The sequence below is a fragment of the Diorhabda sublineata genome, chromosome 2, assembly GCF_026230105.1.
Source record: "Diorhabda sublineata isolate icDioSubl1.1 chromosome 2, icDioSubl1.1, whole genome shotgun sequence".
Classification (NCBI taxonomy): Eukaryota; Metazoa; Arthropoda; class Insecta; order Coleoptera; family Chrysomelidae; genus Diorhabda; species Diorhabda sublineata.
The window spans coordinates 2,564,981-2,577,979 of record NC_079475.1 but is presented as its reverse complement, the minus strand read 5'-3'; the positions used below and the strand labels follow the sequence as shown (position 1 = coordinate 2,577,979).

General features: G+C 33.0%; 1 protein-coding gene across 2 annotated transcripts in view; it reads right to left on the bottom strand.

The window, feature by feature from the left end:
- LOC130453027 (BAG family molecular chaperone regulator 2) overlaps positions 1-12,999 on the bottom strand; it is a 35,729-nt gene that overhangs the window by 21,454 nt on the left and 1,276 nt on the right. The gene's annotated exons all lie outside the window — the stretch shown is intronic.

Here is a 12,999-nt window from a genome sequence, read left to right as displayed (position 1 = left end):
AATAAGAGAAATGAAAATAGAAATGATCCCCCTTCCTATGAAAATCAAAATACAGCTCTTATATAAAAACAAAATTTCCAGATAAAAAATTACCTCAATTCAAAAAAGCAGAAATCATAAAAGACTCTGGTATATTGTTAGAAACTGATAGAGGAACCTATCACAAAAACATAATCAGAAAACCAAAAACTCTAGACTCTAGATTCAGATGATGAAGAAAGATACGATAATGCTATAAATGTTCTACAACAAAATCAAAAACAAATAATTCATGAAGTAAATTTACAAATATCGTTACGTAAAAAATTAATTGATCATTATAAAAAATCGATTACGACTCTATGGAATAATCAACAGAAACTTTCTGATAATTTAGAGAAATTTCACATTTCGATAGAAAATATAATAATAACTTTGAATAATTTTATAACATTTCACAGATTAATCTGGACTGTCGAAGTTTGATTACATTGATTGATAATATTAAAAACGCAATAACATTTTCTAAATTAAATACGATTCATAGTTCAGTAATATCTAGTCAAGAAATTTTAGAAATGATGAAATATTTAAGGACTATTTATAAAGAAGAAGAAATCCCAAAATTCAATAATATTTTAACGTATTATCTCTTTCTTGGTTCACAAGTAACCTTTTCCAAATCTAAAATAATTTTTGCTACCCATTTTCCAATCCTAAAACCAAAACCTATGAATTTTTCCATTTATATCCTATAATCCAAAATCATACAATATTTATCCCTCCTCAACCTTACTTCGCCAGAAGTCAAGAAGAAGTTAATTTTATTAAAGAAGAATGTCCGGCATTAGAAGAGAAATATTATTGTAAAGAAACATTTAAGTACTATTGAATTGTTAAACGGACGCTCTGCTGAAAATTGTATTGTTAGTGAAATTGACCTCCAAGAAACTATACTAGAACAAGTGACAAATAACGAACTTTTAGTAATTCCAAACTCAGAAAATGAAGTGATTTCTAAATGTGTTTGGAACCGTTATTTTAAAATAAGTTATCCATCAATTATAAAAATTCCAAAGAACTGTAGTATTCAAAAAGAAAGTGAAATCTTCTCAACTAACATACAAATCAAAAAAGGAAAATCGATAATATTACCGAAATTAATCTTCAAAATTTTTAAATAATCAAATTTATAAATCTCCAAATTTAACCAACATAGATTTTGACAAATTATACGAAATAAATAAAATCCCTAGAAATATAAAACCAATTCATGAAATTTATAATCCGCAAAGCCATGTATCGATTGGACTATTTTTACGATAATAATAATAATAATAATAATAATAATTTGTGTAATTTTAATAACATTATGGTTAATTCGTAAATATAAAAGTAAATTTGTAAGAAAACAGAAATTTGAAGAATAGAAGAAATAAAACATCGAATTAGAAGAAAGAAGACAACAAGGTATGAAAAATACCTCCGTCATTTTTCATTCTTAGGGATGGAGGAGTTACATGGAGAAAATTCTAGAAGGACATTTATATAAAACGCAATTGTATTAAATATCATAAACAATTTATCAGGAATTATTTTATTATAAATACAAATGATTGTAAACAACTTAGCAATGAATATATTATGTATCGTTCTTGAATATACATTTCATTCAATGAATATTAGGTAGTTCGCTTAATGAGATTAATTGTATTCATTTAATTTTGTGTAAAATAAATTTTTAAAAATAATTTTCGAAAACCGAAAATTATAATTTGAGTGGTTTTCTTTGGCCTTGGATGAGTCAACGGATGTGTCAGATACTGCTCAGGTATTGATTTATATTCGAGGAGTAAATAAAAACTATGAAGTGCATGAAGAACTTCTTGATATGTATAGTATTCATACTACTGGTACAGATATTTTTAAAGAAGTTGAAATGGTCATTAATCAAAAAAACCTTCGATGGAAAACTTGAAAAGTATTACAACTGATGGAGGCAAAAACATGAGTGGGAGAGATAAAGGAGTGGACGCTCATATGTCAAAGGCTGTAGAAAATGACGGTGGTTCAAAACCATTAGTCTTACATTGTATCATTCATCAACAGTCTTTGTGCGGAAAATGTTTGAATATGTCTGAAGTTCTGAAACCAGTCATATCAACTGTTAATTTTATCAGATCTTTTGGGCTGAATCATCGACAATTCCGACAATTTATTGAAGAAATTGGAGAAAATGACTTACCTTATCAGGCTGCCGTACGTTGGCTTAGTTGTGGGAAAGTCATTCAGCGTTTTTTTGAACTTCGAGCAGTGATCGAAATTTTTTTGAATGAAAAGCATCGCCCTCTTACTGAATTACAAAACAACGCATGGCTGTGGAAGTTAGCATTCTATGTTGATTTGACAAAACATGTGAACGAACTGAATTTGAGATTGCAAGGAGAAAACCAGCATCTTCCTGATTTATACACTAATATCAAATCATTCCTGAAGAAATTGATACTGTTTCAATCACAACTACGAAGTAAATGTTTTTCACATTTTAAAACACGTGAAATATTCAGCCACACCACTGCGACTGAGTTTCCTATCGATTTGGCAATCGAAACTTTGAGTGCTTTGAAAATAAATTTTGATACTCGTTTCTTGGACTTTGATGCCATTGCAATAAAATTAACCCTCAACTGGTATGGTTGGGTCAATGATGACCCAGAATAACTTCAAGCATGTAATTTGTTCCGGAGTAGGCATCACTCGATATCGTGCGTGAACGTATTCCCCCACTATTCATTGCTCTGCCGAGCAGTACACTAGAAGTTCGGTTCCCGTTTATCGTTCAAGCTGTCTAGTCGTTGCGGGTCAATTTTGACCCCACCATACCAGTTACGTACGTAAATAGCAAAACGGTGTTTATATCAAAATAACGGAATATCTTAGTGATAAAGAACTGGAAGACGTTGCTAATAACTTGGAAAGCTTGAGTGACAATGAGGTGGACCTCGAAAACACTTTTGAGGATAATGATGACGATATTAGTGACGTGGAAGTGCAAAGTGAGCACTCAGAGCATGAAACGGACACGGAAATTGAAGGATCCAGTGATGAAGAACCTATTCAGGATGAAATGAGAGAATACTTTTATGGTCGTAATAACTTCAAATCATCAAAAAATCCACCGGCACCTTCTAGAACACGAAAAGAAAATATTATAACGAAACTACCAGGTCTCAAAGGTAATGCTGCTGTAAACAAACCAGGTTCACCTTTAGATGCATGGTCTCTGCTTTGTACAGACGATATTCTTGAAATTGTAATAACGTACACCAATCAAAAAATTACACTACTTCAAGCATACTATGGAGGTACCGCTTTTTTTTACCAAGCATGTTGATAAAATATAGCTAAAGGTATTTTTAGGATTACTATATCTAACCGGTGTTTTCAAATCGCCTCACGAAGACGCAAGTTCCTTATGGGATACCGACGGCACAGGACGAGATATATTTTGTCTTACTATGTCTTTGAAGCGTTTTCTGTTTCCGTTAACAGCTTTGCGTTTTGATGATGCAGAAACCCTCCTATATCTGAACTCTTTTACAAATTTATCGATAATTGCAAGAACAATTATACACCATATGCTTACACTACTGTTGACGAGATGTTGGTTGGATTTCGAGGTAAATGCAGTTTCCGTGTTTATATCAAGAGTAAACCTAAGCGTTACGGAATAAAAAATATTATGCTTGCGTGACTCCAAAACTCATTACCTTCTGAACGCTTTCGTTTACACTGGAAACAAATTACATACTGATAATCCTAAAAAGCTGTCTATTCCAACACTCTCAGTCTTAGAATTGATAACTCCAATTATGCACACCAACAGAAACGTTACTGCGGACAATTGGTTTTCTTCCATGGACCTGCTGAATGAGCTTAGAAGCAAAGGACTGACATATGTAGGACCAATACGAAAAAATAAGCGAGAACTGCCTCCACAGTTTTTACCCAATAAAACTCGTAACGTGAATTCTTCTTTATTTGGTTTCACTCGCGAGAATACCTTGGTTTTATTTTACAATTCTTCAAAAAGTAGAGTACTCTCTGGATCAAAAATGTGCGGTATTTTGTAGCCGATTGCGCACATATACTTCAACCTCATTATCGCTGTGGAATTTTTGCCCTCCCAAAGCTTCCTTGAGAGGACCAAAGACATGGAAGTCGCAGGGAGACAGGTCTGGACTGTATGGAGGGTGTTCCAGTGTCTCCCAACTCAGTTGCTCCAATTTTTGTACTGTCAGGGCTGCCGTATAGGGGCGAGCATTGTCATGGAGGAGAATCACTTTTCTCATTGGAAGGTGTCGTCTTTTGCGGCGATATGCAAGTCTGACCTCAGTCAAAATTTTGCAGTAGTACGCCGTATTAATTGTTCTGCGCTCATGCAAAAAATCAATGTGCAGCAGGCCACACTAGTCAAAAAAAAACGGTAGCCAAAACCTTGCCAGCCGATAATCATGACTTGGCTTTCACTAGTCCGGTTTCTCCTTTCTTCCTCCACTCCATACTCGCTTGTTTCGACTCAGGGGTGTAGTGATGCACCCACGTTTCATCACAGGTGACAATGTGAGAAAGAAATGGGTCTCCTTCTTCCCGAAATCGAGCAAGAAGACGCTCACACACTTGAAAACGATTCAGTTTCTGGTCAACTGTCAGAAGATGAGGAACCCACCTGGCACACACCTTGCGATACCCTAGCTCCTCTGAGAGTATAGAGTAAGTACTCCCATAACTTATTCCAACCTTAATTGCAATATCCGAAGTTGTTAGACGCCTATCACCTTCAACAAGTTGACGAACACTGTCGATGTTGCCCGCTGTAATGCTGGTGCGGGGTCTGCGGTCATGGCTCTCATTTTCAACACGTTCACGGCCCTCCACGAACTGTTTGCCAAGCAAACACTCTAGCTCGCGACAGCGTCTTTTCCCCGAACTGTGCAGTCAATCTTCTCAAGATTTCGGACGGTTTTACACCTTCTGCAGCTAAAAACTTTATAACAATACGTTGCGCAATAGAGGGAGGTACCTCCTGCTCGGACACCGTAACGATGGACACTGAGCGAGTCTATGATGATGAGTCACGTGCTTCCCCCACTCCTGACAAACCAACCTAACAGCCAATAACAGCGGAACGTTCTTCCATCACTATTGCGCGCGCAGGTCCAAAAGTCTTGTTTATATTTGATTCACCCTCGTAGTTGAAATATTTTTTGTTTCTAAAAATTATTGATTTAAGTAATTTTTTGTTGGTTTTGAGTCATATTAATATTTTTTTTGTTTTTTTTTGCCAATGAATAGACCTATTAATTTTGTGATATCATTTTTCTTTCAAGCATTATAAAAAAATAAATAATTTTTTTTCTAACAAAAACTTGTTTTATTACTGCTAGATTACTCTATAAATAGTTGGTTATATGAGAAAAATAAAATCTTTATTAGGTTCTTTAAACTTTGAATGGGTCGTGGGAGACCCGACCATATCTGTTACGTCATTTAAAATCACCATACCAGTTGAGGGTTAAGCCCCGGAACTTCAAATGGAAATGATTGATCTACAGTGCATTGATATAATTAAGAACAAATATCAAAACTCATCTTGTTGGAATTTTATAAGAGTCTTCCACTGACACAATTTGATAATTTGCATAAATTTGCTCGTGGGCTGTTTTATGTTTTTGGTAGTACTTATTTGTGTGAGAAGACCTTCTCCAAAATGAAGTACACAAAAAATGTTTACATTAACTGATAAGCATCTAAATTCTCTTTTAATAATTGGTACAAGTAAAATTAGTCTACAACTACAAACTATTGTCACTGGAAAATCTCAATTACATAAATCTCATTAGTACTTCATTGTCATTATGCTTGTTATAAGTTTTATTTAAAATGTATAAAATATTAGTTGGATTCATTTCAATAATTTGTTAGTTATTAAATACTGAAGTAAAATTTTCTGCATATTGTACATATCTTTACTCATTACAATTCTGTTTCTTTATCCAACTTATCACAAAAACAATAACAATAAGCCTACAACAATGTTATGAGTAGTTAGCCCATGACCATATCAAGGTAGATGTCATATTAATAATGAATCAACATAAAACTAGAATACTTCAGTAAACTAAATTTAATTTGCTATAAAAAATATGTTCTCTAAAAGGAATTTTCAAGTATGCTAGCTTTCCGCGGACCGGATGTAGTCCTCGGGTCGTAGTTTGGAGACCCCTGTACTAGACGACCACACAATTTCAATATAAATTACACAATCGAAAACGAAACAGAAAACTACGACGAGAATAATTTTTAGGATTTTCACGAGAACCTTACCGAAGAAAAATCGCCTCCCGCATAATCTTAAATAATATTTGAGACTACCCTCAAGTACCCTATTTTATAATACCGAAATCAAAATAAAAAGTTTTAATCGAATCAGGTGGATCTAACACCATAATCTTTCCGAAAGCTGCAAAATATTTCAACAAATCATATTTATCATAAACCATTTACATTAACTTCCATGAAACTAACTCGTAAATTCAGCTCTATAGTCTATTTCAGAAATGTATAGAGCAATAAAATGGGGAATTCCGTCCAGTTCGACTCAACTTCGGTGTCGGCCATAGGTGTAGGTCTTGAAATATTGTGTAGGGATTACTTAGATAGTAGATTATACAGTTACGTTTTGCGTTTAACAGGTACCGTTTAACCTTCTATGAAAAACTTATTATTTTAAATGTACACGATTGCATAAAATACGATTACCTGTACAAGAAACTGTCGACCGATGTTCCCGAATGACTGAAGCTGGAATGTCCACCATTTTTAAATTATTGCGGGGGAGAAAGATAGCAGGCCAAGTGGAACCTCCCAAAAAGTCCAGGCAGACCAGTAAAAGTCCTTGATGAAGACACTAAAAGTGTAATTCGAAGAAAAATTTATTCTTTTTATTTTAAAAAAGAAATACCCACCCTAAATAAGATTTTAATGAGGCTTGGCCAGGATGACAGTATTCCGTTGATAACTAAAAAACTTTTATGGAGCACTTTGAAAAATATGGATTTAGTCTGGGAAAAGCATAACCGTAAAGCATTTTTACTGGTAAGCGTTGAAATTGTTTGCTGGCGTCGAAAACACTAGAAAAGTATAAAGCAGTACAGAACAGAGCAGAAGAAAATCTTTTATCTTGATGAGACGTGGATTAATGAAGGTTATACAGTACCAAAAATGTGGCAAGACAAAAATATTACCAGTGCTCGCCAAGCTTTCATGGCCTGTCAACGGGTATTAAGGTGCCTTCAGGTAAAGGGAAACCACCAAAAGTATTGAATTTGAAGATAATTTGATAAAAAAAGAACTATTAGCTACAGCAAATTTACACAAACATCGTTTGATGAAATACGCCGTAGAAGATATAGCGGAAAAACATAGTTTAACTGTGCTGCGCACACCGCCATATCATTGCGAACTAAAGAACTTATATGGGCGCAAGTGAAAGGATCTGTAGCAATACACAACACGACATCAAAATGAAAGACGTTAAGCTACTGTTTGATCAAGCCATTAAGGAGATGACACCAGAGAACTGGCGAGAAGCAGTCCAGCATGTCATTAAAGAAGAGGAGAAAATGTGGGATCTTGACTACTTGATCGATCGGACCGTCGACCCGTTAATTATAACGTCAAGAGAAGATGATAGTTCCTGAGATGACGAAGAATATTATTATTTTTTATAATTTAATTTCTGTATAAGGTATTTTTTGTATAATGTTCAATAAAAAATAAGTGTACCTAATACTATCTACATAATGCCTAATTTTTATTCTGTTAAAATAACACTCTTTCCTTTTTACGAGTATCCTACCGGCACTCCTTTGGCACAATATTTTCAGTGTTTTCGAATGGATAACAATCGGCTAAACCCATATATTGACCCCAACCCAGGTGGTACTACCTGCACTTGATAAAAAGAAAGAATTTTACAATGCAAAACTATAAAAGTAGCTTAAATATTCGTTGGGTCACTGAGTGATTTGCATACCTAATGAATTTTTATTGCTCCATACCTTTCTGAAATAAACTATAGATTGAAACCGTTTTTGTTAATAATTCTACAAGTGAATCAACAACATAAAATAAAAATAATTATTGCAAAAAAAGGTATTATGTGGATTATTTTGTGATTTACGACATTCATTTATAGGCCAGGTATTCAAGCATTTCCCCTCCGAATTCTTTAATGCAGCACCGATTTATTTGAAATTTTGACAGATGATACGTGTGTATCCAAAAAGCGAGATCAACATGGTGCCGAAGTGTGCAACACCCCTTTTCGATGGCGGAAAATTTTTCTTCCAAAATAACCCCAGAAATCGAAAGATCAGCCAATTTAAAGAGAAAAATGTCACATAAAGTTTTTTTGCCAAATCAATAATTTTTGATGTATTTGCAATTCGAAAGTACGATTTTTCGTCAAAAAATAGTATTTTTCATCAGTTTTTTTTCGTATAACTCTGTAATGATGCATTTTATCGAAAAAAGTGTAATGGAAAAAATGAAGCTCATAAAAAAACAAAGAAATTTAGCTATATTTTTAGATCTTGATGGTCTACCTCTAAAACAAGTTATAGATACTTTTGTTTTACGTAATTGAGCATTTAACCTCAAATAACGGAAAAACGGTACATATTTCAACAAAAAATCATAAAATACTTTTAAAAGAGCTTAAAAAAACCTTTCAAATGACCACTGATATAAATTGTTTCGACTGAAATTTCGGTGAGATATGATGTAAAATAGTTAAAGCTAAAAAAATTGAACTAATGCCACTTCATTGAAAATCAAAATTAAACTTATTCCTTGTATCAAATACTTTATTTGGATGTTATTTACGATATATGAAAGTTTTGCTGATTAGAAATGCATAATTTTTAAAAAAAAATAGCATTAAGTAATATTTTTTTTTGATTTTTGAAAAAAAAAATTTTGCTCATTTTTTCTCCATATCTATAAGAGATACAAAAACAAGTAAACAGTCAAATGACGGTTATTTTGCTTTTTTTATTTTTTTTGTAGCATAAAAATTGACAGTTATAACCAAATTAATCAGTCACTATAGTGCGAAGATTGCTTATCCACAGCCCTTTGACTATTTATTAATAAAATGTGGAGGGTATCAAACCCTTCTAACAGCTTGTAGCCCTGAAAATTACTTTTAAAATGGTTTTTTGTAGGATGTGAAGTCCGCAGAAAGGAACAGCATTTCTTTAAAAACTACTTCCAAGGAGTATATATTCACCAAAAACATGGAAGTACCAGATGGTCAAGATGCATTTTTATCTAATAATAACAACAAAAGTCGTTTTACTACTTTTCTTAGGGAAAATTTGAAATATCGATGTATACAGTGCTACCAGACGCAAGGAAAGCTGACGAGACAATATTTGGAGTGTCCCTTCATAACCAGTCAAATTTAAAAACAGTTATTGTCGCTGAAAATATTTATATTCTGGTTATTTTTCCTTCACCTGCAAGAGCCGATTAAATTTACTTTCTAAAGTTAATCAAATCGAATATCGCTCCAGTAATTTATTCATCAGAAAGTTTTGGGGTAAATTGCGCTGAGCTTCTACTTTTTGCTCATGCATTTACCACGTGTGATGGAACTTCGGCCTTTTTTGATAATGGGAAAAAAATTCATCGACCTTCTAAATATTAGACCCAATTTGAGAGAAAAAGCTCAAATATTTTATGACTGCAATGCAGGTCTCGATGATCTTCTGGAATCAGGCAGGTTTTGTACAATTTTATAATATAGCCTCGCAAAAGACACGCATATCAACAAAATGAAGAAGGTTCAAAATTATTCAGCATTGCTACAACAGATGAGACACTAATTGTTCATAAAAGCTAACACAAAAATATTGCTGTGAAGCTAGCCAGATATATCTAGGGAATAAACAAATTAACATCTTAGTTTGGGGATGGTTCAAAAAAGACGATTCACTTCAGCCCATCAAAATGAAAAACTTGCCTGCTTAAGAATTGCTGAAAATGATTTTTTGTAATTGCAAAACGGGTTGTGGAGCTTCATGTGGCTGCAGGAAGCTTGGCTTATACTGTAATGCTGCATGCGGAATTTGCTCTGGAAACTACTAATATTTTTATTAATAAAAATATTATTTTTTTTTACAGTAAAAAATGAATTTTAATTCATGAAAAATGTATAATAACATTGAATGTTTATTGTATTTTTGGCAAACGGGTGATTCTTAAAGGGTGTCAGGGTATAGAGAATGAAAAATCACTTCATGTTTGGAAAATACACTTGAATAGCGAAAGAATTAAAAATTAAAACAATAACAGTTATTAAAAATTTTTTTATTTTTTATCAAAGGGGTGGTTCTTAAGGGTTGACACGGTATAGACAATTAAAAATTAGTTCAAGTAAAGACAAGAAACTTTAATACCAAAAAGAATGCAAAATCTAAAAGTTGGCAGTCATTAGATTTATTTTTATTTCATTCTCTGCAAAGGGGTAGTTTTTAAGGGTTGAATAATAATAATTAATAACCAATTAAATTTTATTAAAATACTATGAATTTTTCACATTAAAAATGAAATTGCAATTTTTTAAATGATTAAAAGATTTTTTCTTATATTATTTTCAACTATAATATTGGTATTTTTAGATAAGGGTTGGTTTTCCCTCCTTAAAAACAATTTGCATACCTTGCGACCATGTAGATCTTGAGATATGGAGGGTAAGATGAGCTCAATTATAAATTTTAAGGAAAATCGGAGCTGCATTAAAGAATTCGGAGGTTTAACACCATTTTGAACTTTAATGCCTGCATATTTTAAATTAATTATATCCTCTCGATCACAGGGTCTTAACCACTGCTCCGCCAAGTCTTTATTTTTGAAAACCAGAATAATTTGGTATTTCGTTTATTGTTTTTGCATGTACAATATTTTAAAATAAAATAATAACAGTTAAATCAACTCTATAATAGTCGCTAAACACAAAAAAAATAACACAACACACAAAAACCCTGTAAATACGTACAACACCAACCTAATCTTAATGACCAAGAAAACATTTTGATTCCAGCGTGACGTCATGCGCGAGGCGTGTCAAATCTGAGCTAACACTTCAGCATATCAGTTTATCGTGTTTTTTACTACATTATTTTTAAAACACATTTCGATAAGAGTATGATAAGCCACCCCACAACGATCATCATGAAACTCTATACATAGATTATTAATGATACGAGAAATCGATTTATCATATTCATTTTATGCGGAAACGTTTACTTTCGGAGATAGCGGAAGTGGCCAAGTACATTTTTTCCTGTGGTAATAAAAGAATTTTTTCAAACAGTTGGTAGTAAAAAAAATTTATGGTTGTTATTTTGAGCAGCAAACTTTGAGCTTTCACTGATGATGTACTCCAAAATTAAAAAACTTCATGAGGACTTTTTCCCTTCAATTCCATTTTTATATCGTTGTGTTTTTCACTCTATCCTGTGCTCGTACGTTTCTGTTCTAGAGAAACTTATGGTTCTATTTTTTCCCACTTAGAAAAAAACCTTTTCTCTATTCTTTTTTGTGTTCCTAAGTGATTGTTGACTCCTTTTTTTATTTTGATGAGGAGTGGATGTATTCGATTTCACACCAGAATCATGTTCTAAATGGACATTATGTATTTCAAAATCACGAGATTTTTTTACCCGAAGTAACGTTGTTTTCCTAGTTGGCTGGTAAGCTGAAGTACTCAGACCATTATCTACAGTATCTTCTGCATTAATACTGTGAACTTCCAGTGTCCCAGGAACTTCTGTGGGGGATTAAACTTCTAATAGATATTCGTCAAAATCCTCACAATCTGTGACTTCATCTACAACTTCTGGTGGTATTTCAACAATATCAATTTTATTGATGTCATCATTATCCTAAAAGTTAGGATCATTTAATATCTGTTCAAGGTCTCTTACAGACAGACATTCTCGATAGGCCATTCCTGTGAGAAACATGTTCAACTAAGAAGAGAAGAATATATCAAGATCCCCAAATGGGGATCAATAAAAAAAATCATATAAGTATATGAAGAGACGTATTGATGACACATCAGATTCAGAACAACGGGAACATAACAAATTTTCACCCTATCATGTTAAAATCAGAAATATGTTCGAACATAACCTCAAAAATAAATAACAACTAAGAGTTTAGTAACTCAGGCTGATTTTAGTACACTGTTCTTACTATTTTTGTTTGAAAACACAGAATTTACAAATTCAAATTTAGATTCAACAAAATGAATGGGTCTCTTGGTACTTAATGGGTTAAATGGTCTGGCATATATAGATTTATTGGAAAATAGTATTATACTTGAGTTGGCTCGGATATTTTCAGATCCAAGTATTTTCAATTACTTTAAGAAAAATTTCATTATTAGAAATTTTCAGACAATAACAATATGCCAAACAACAATATTTGGCTACAACAAGATGGTGCCCTACCTCGCTATGTGTGTGAGATGAGGCGTTTTTTGTGGGGTCACTTAAAAAACATCATTTATAAAACAATACCTGCCAATATTCAGAAATTAAAAGATAGGATTACCACAGAGATAAGAAGAATTGAGCATATGAAATAAAGAAAGATCTCTGGTAGCTACAGCCATCCCACATTCTGAACTTTCTAAAAGGAGTGGGATTAACAAATCAGCTGTAAACCCAGTATAACTGCAAGAAAGGGGGATACAATAGATCCTTTGGATCGAGGTGTATATGATACCACAATATATAAATACATACATATAAAAAATTAACAATAACGAAATTGGGTCAATGTCTCGAAATAAAACTGTCTGTAAGAGATTAGATAAGTTACCAACGTTTTAATCCTTTATTTGATCTTTATCAAGGCTTTGTGGCATATGTATTGTTGATAGAT